Raw genomic sequence first — 6,250 nt, forward strand, 5'->3', positions numbered from 1 at the left:
TTACTTACAGTTGAAGTCGGCGGTTTACATACACCTCAGCCAAACACATTTAAACTCAGTTTTTCACAATTCCTGACATTTAATCCTAGCAACAATTCCCTGTTTTAGGTCAGTGAGAATCACCACTTTATTTTAAGAATGTGAAATGTCAGAATAATAGTAGAGGATGATTTATTTCAGCTTTAATTTCTTTCATCACATTCCCAGTGGATCAGAAGTTTACATACACTCACTTAGTATATGGTAGCATTGCCTTTAAATTGTTTAACTTGGGTCACCCGTTTTGAGTAGCCTTCCACAAGCTTCCCACAATAAGTTGGGTGAATTTTGGCCCATTCTTCCTGACTGAGCTGGTGTAACTGAGTCAGGTTTGTAGGCCTCTCTGTTCGCACACGCTTTTTCAGTTCTGCCCACAAATTTAATATGGGATTGAGGTCAGGGCTTTGTGATGGCCACTCCAAAACCTTGACTTTGTTGTCCTTAAGCCAATTTCGTAACAACTTTGGAAGTATGCTCTGTCATATCAAGACCCATTTGCGACCAAGCTTTAACTTCCGACCTCATGATGCCATCTATTTGGTGAAGTGCACCAGTCCCTCCTGCAGCAAAGCACCCACACAACATGATGCTGCCACCCCCGTGCTTCACGGTTGGGATGGTGGTGTTAAGCTTGAAGCCTCCCCCTTTTTCCTCAAAACATAATGATAGTCATTATGGCCAAACGGTTCTATTTTTGTTTCATCAGACCAGAGGACATTTCTCCAAAAAGTATGATCTTTGTCCCCGTGTGCAGTTGCAAACCGTAGTCTGGCTTTTTATGGCGGTTTTGGAGCAGTGGCTTCTTCCTTGCTGAGCGGCCTTTCAGGTTAGGTCGATTATAGGACGCGTTTTTACTGTGGATATAGATACTTGTTTCCTCCAGCATCTTCACAAGTTCCTTTGCTGTTGTTCTTTGATTGATTTGCACTTTTCAAACCAAAGTATGTTCATCTCTAGGAGACAGAACGCGGCTCCTTCCTGAGCGGTATGACTGCTACGTGGTCCCATGGTGTTTTTACTTGCACACTATTGTTTGTAGAGATGAATGTGGTACCTTCAGGCATTTGGAAATTGCTCCCAAGGATGAACCAGACTTATGGAGGTCTACAATTTTTGTTCTGAGGTCTTGGCTGATTTTCCCATGATGTCAAGCAAAGAGGCACTGAGTTTGAAGGTAGGCTTTGACATGCATCCATAGGTACACCGCCAATTAACTCAAATTATGTCAATTAGCCTATCAGAAGCTTCTAAAGCCATGACATTTTCTGGAATTGTCCAAGCTGTTCAAAGGCACAGTCAACTTAGTGAATGTAAACTTCTGACCCACTGGAATTGTGATACAGTGAAATAATCTGTAAACAATTGTTGGAAAAATTACTTGTTTCATGCACAAAGTAGTCCTAACTCACTTGCCAAAACAGTACTTTGATGAAGCATCTTTGGCAGCAATTAAAGCCTTGAGTCTTCTTGGGTATGACACTACAAGCTTGGCAAACCTGTATTTGGGGAGTTTCTCCCATTTATTCTCTGCAGATCCTCTCAAACTCTGTCAGGTTGGATGGGGAGCCAACCTGCTCCAGAGCACTCAGGACCTCAGACTGGGGAGAAGGTTCACCTTCCAACAGGACAACGACCCTAAGCACACAGCCAAGACAACGCAAGAGTGGCTTCGGGACAAGGCTCTGAATGTTCTTGAGTGGCCCAGCCAGAGCTCAGACTTGAACTCGATCTAACATCTCTGGAGAGACCTGAACATAGCTGTGCAGCAATGCTCCCCATTTAACCTGACAGAGAGTATCTGAAGAGAAGAATGGGAGAAACTCCCCAAATACAGTTGTGCCAAGCTTGTAGCGTCATACCCAAGACTTTCGGCTGTAATCGCTGCAAAGGTGCTTCAAGAAAGTACTGAGAAAAGGGTCTGAATACTTAAGTAAATTATATTTCAGTTTAAATTTTAGTCCTGTCTTTGCTTTGTCATTGTGGGGTATTGTGTGTAAATTGATGAGAGAAAAAAGTGATCTATTTTAAAATGAGGCTGTAACCTAACAAAATGTGGAAAAAGTCTAGGGGTCCCAATACTTCCCGAAGGCACTGTATATAAACCCTGGATTGCTGATGCTATGTATTGGCCAATGAGGGGCTTCAAAGCCACCGGTCGGCCATATTGGCACTCCCCAGAAGACGCAGTCCTCCGTAGGAATGTTTCAAGGACAAAATTACATTTTTTGTTGTTGTATTGGGGACAGTAACAGTACATTATGCTTTAAGGAAAATGTTTTATTTGTAAACTCCCTTTTTCAGGACCCTGTCTTTCAACGATAATTTGTAAAAATCCAAATAACTTCATAGATCTTCAATGTAAATGGTTTAAACACTGTTTCCCATGCTTGTTCAACACCCCCAAAATGTAATCTAGTGTATATACAAATGATTGGATTCTACCACTCTAATTTGATTACATACCTGCCAGTGATTTAGATGGAGGTTGATCACCGCCCTGTGGAGAAATATTGCAACTGTATTTTGGTTCACAGTGCTCTCTCTCCCTTATTATTTTTTTGTTTCCGCATTAGCACAGTATACACATGATCACAATTCTAGTTCCAAGACCGCGGCAATTTGAAACATGATTTTTAGGCACATCGAACCAGGCCGCGCGCCGTAGTTAAAAAGTTGGTGCTCAGACTTCACATCTGAATTCCGGAAATAGCTAATTATAAGTGTATACAGTATTTGTCAAAATGGAACTTGTCTAAAGTGTAATACTTGTTTTGTGTCACCCTGCTGTTTACTTTTTGGGGCGTATTTTGTTATGTGTGATGTTTCTATATTGTTTTTGTACATTGTTCGTGATGCCCTCTTATTTTGCGTGAATTGAATTCGGAAAACTGAAAGAATGCATCTTAATAGTTTTCACACAAACGTTATGTACGGACCAAAAAGGAACATGGTCACTGTGGTAGAACTTTTAATTGGATGGTAGATTTTCTGCATTTATTGAAAGTCCCATCAGTGGCCTAATTTCAGTGTGTCCATGTAAACAAGATTGATTAGGTTAATCTTTGTTGCAAAGAATGTACACGTTTTAAACTATATTAATCTGACTATCCACATAATCGTATTACTGTGTGCGTGTAACCATGCTCAATGAGCCAGATGTTTCACCGGATGTAAATCTGAAGCTTCCAGTTGGAATTTTCACTCACCACCAAATGGCCTAGTGGACAGCAGTCGGAGAAGACCGAGCGATGTGGATTTTGGCCATAGTATGGTGCGCTCGTAAATGTAATGCGTCTATCTACTACAATTTCAGTACACTCTTATGAGTGTGCCGGAGCGCAGTATAACTGATGAATTTACTAACGCGCAACACCCCGTTGAATATTACAGGTGTCGTCAGTAAAGGTGCGATTTTTTTTTTTTAAATTGTTGGTGCTTAACTGCCGTTGTGAGTTCAAAACGCTCGGATCAACCCTATTCCCCAGTCAGAGCGTTCATCAGTGTGCGCCCGATGGGCGAACCGCTTTGAATTTACAAACGGACAATCTGACAACGCTCTGAATTTTCGAACGCCCAGAGATCACTCCTAAAAAATAAAAAAAATCACTCCTCTTCTTCTGCTAATTCTGTACTTCCGAATCCGAAAGAGATGGCCGCCTCGCTTCACGTTCCTAGGAAACTATGCAGTATTTTGTTTTGTTTTTATGTGTTATTTCTTACATTGTTACCCCGGGAAATATTAGGTTTTATTACATACAGTCGGGAAGAACTTTTAAAAAACAACAACAAAAAACATTTCGCTACACTCGTATTAACATCTGCTAACCATGTGTATGTGACAAATACATTTGATTGGATTATTCTATGATCTCATGGTGGTCCGCAAACAAACGTTTAAATTGCATGCCTACTGTGCTGGAATGTATGATCAATCATGGTGTGCCCAATTCTGTACTAACATGAAAATAAAATCCCTACTAACTTCTAATTCCTATATTTCAGGAATTTCTCACATTCTTCTCTGCAGATCCTCTTAAACTCTGTCAGGTTGGATGGGGAGTGTTGCTGCACAACTATTTTCAGGTCTCTCCAGAGATGTTTAATCGGGTTTAAGTTCGGACTCTGGCTGGGCCACTCAAGGACATTCAGAGACTTGTCCCGAAGCCACTCTTGCGTTGTCTTGGCTGTGTGCTTAGGGTTATTGTCCTGTGGGAAGGTGAACCTTCATCCCAGTCTGAGGTCCTGAGCAGGTTTTCATCAAGGAGCTCTGTACTTTGCTTGGTCTCCCAGTCCCTGCCGCTGAAAAACATCCCAACAGCATGATGCTGCCAACACGCTTCACGTAGGGATGGTATTGGCCAGGTGATGAGCAGTGCCTGGTTTCCTCCAGACGAGACGCTTTGCATTTAGGCCAGAGTTCAATCTTGGTTTCATCAGACCAGTGAATCTTGTTGCTCATGGTCTGAGAGTCTTTAGGTGTCTTTTGGCAAACTCCAAGCGGGCTGTCATGTGCCTTTTACTGAGGCGGGATTTCCGTCTGGCAACTCTACCATAAAGGCCTGATTGGTGGAGTGCTGCAGAGATGGTTGTCCTTTTGGAAGGTTCTCCCGTCTCCACAGAGGAACTCTGGAGCTCTGTCAGAGTGACCATTGGGTTCTTGACCAAGGTGCTTCTCCCCCGATTGCTCAGTTTGGCCAGGCGGCCAGCTCTAGGAAGTGTCTTGGTGGTTCCAAACTTCTTCCATTTAAGAATTATGGTGGCCACTGTGTTCTTGGGGACCTTCAATGCTGCAGACATTTTTTGGCACCCTTCCCCAGATCTGTGCCTCGACCCAATCCTAACTGTGGGACCTTATAGTGACAGGTGTGTGCCTTTTCAAATCATGTTCAATCAATTGAATTTGGCACAGGTGGACTCCAATGTAGTTGTAGAAACATCTCAAGGATGATCAATGGAAACAGGATGCACCTGATCTCAATTTTGAGTCTCATAGCAAATGGTCTGAATACTTATGTAAAGAATGTATTTTAATTATTTTTTATACATTTGCAGTGAAGGGGTCTGAATACTTCCCGAATGCACTGTAATTGTATGTGTGGGGTACAGCGATGATTTTTGAATGACTCATTTTTTAATTTTTTTTATTTCACCTTTATTTAACCAGGTAGGCTAGTTGAGAACAAGTTCTCATTTGCAACTGCGACCTGGCCAAGATAAAGCATAGCAGTGTGAACAGAGAACACAGAGTTACACATGGAGTAAACAATTAACAAGTCAATAACACAGTAGAAAAAAAAGGGGGAGTCTATATACAATGTGTGCAAAAGGCATGAGGTAGGTGAATAATTACAATTTTGCAGATTAACACTGGAGTGATAAATGATCAGATGGTCATGTACAGGTAGAGATATTGGTGTGCAAAAGAGCAGAAAAGTAAATAAATAAAACAGTATGGGGATGAGGTAGGTGAAAATGGGTGGGCTATTTACCAATAGACTATGTACAGCTGCAGCGATCGGTTAGCTGCTCAGATAGCTGATGTTTGAAGTTGGTGAGGGAGATAAAAGTCTCCAACTTCAGCGATTTTTGCAATTCGTTCCAGTCACAGGCAGCAGAGTACTGGAATGAAAGGCGGCCAAATGAGGTGTTGGCTTTAGGGATGATCAATGAGATACACCTGCTGGAGCGCGTGCTACGGATGGGTCGTGACCAGTGAACTGAGATAAGGCGGAGCTTTACCTAGCATGGACTTGTAGATGACCTGGAGCCAGTGGGTCTGGCGACGAATATGTAGCGAGGGCCAGCCGACTAGAGCATACAAGTCGCAGTGGTGGGTGGTATAAGGTGCTTTAGTGACAAAACGGATGGCACTGTGATAAACTGCATCCAGTTTGCTGAGAAGAGTGTTGGAAGCCATTTTGTAGATGACATCGCCGAAGTCGAGGATCGGTAGGATAGTCAGTTTTACTAGGGTAAGCTTGGCGGCGTGAGTGAAGGAGGCTTTGTTGCGGAATAGAAAGCCGACTCTTGATTTGATATTCGATTGGAGATGTTTGATATGAGTCTGGAAGGAGACTCATAATGTTAAACACTATTATTGCACAAGGAGTAAATCCATACAATTTATTATGTGACTTGTTATGCTTATTTCTACTCCTGAATTTATTTAGGCTTGCCATAACAAAGGGGTTGAATACTTATTGCCATACGG

Source organism: Oncorhynchus nerka, linkage group LG10 (genome assembly GCF_034236695.1).
Source record: "Oncorhynchus nerka isolate Pitt River linkage group LG10, Oner_Uvic_2.0, whole genome shotgun sequence".
Classification (NCBI taxonomy): Eukaryota; Metazoa; Chordata; class Actinopteri; order Salmoniformes; family Salmonidae; genus Oncorhynchus; species Oncorhynchus nerka.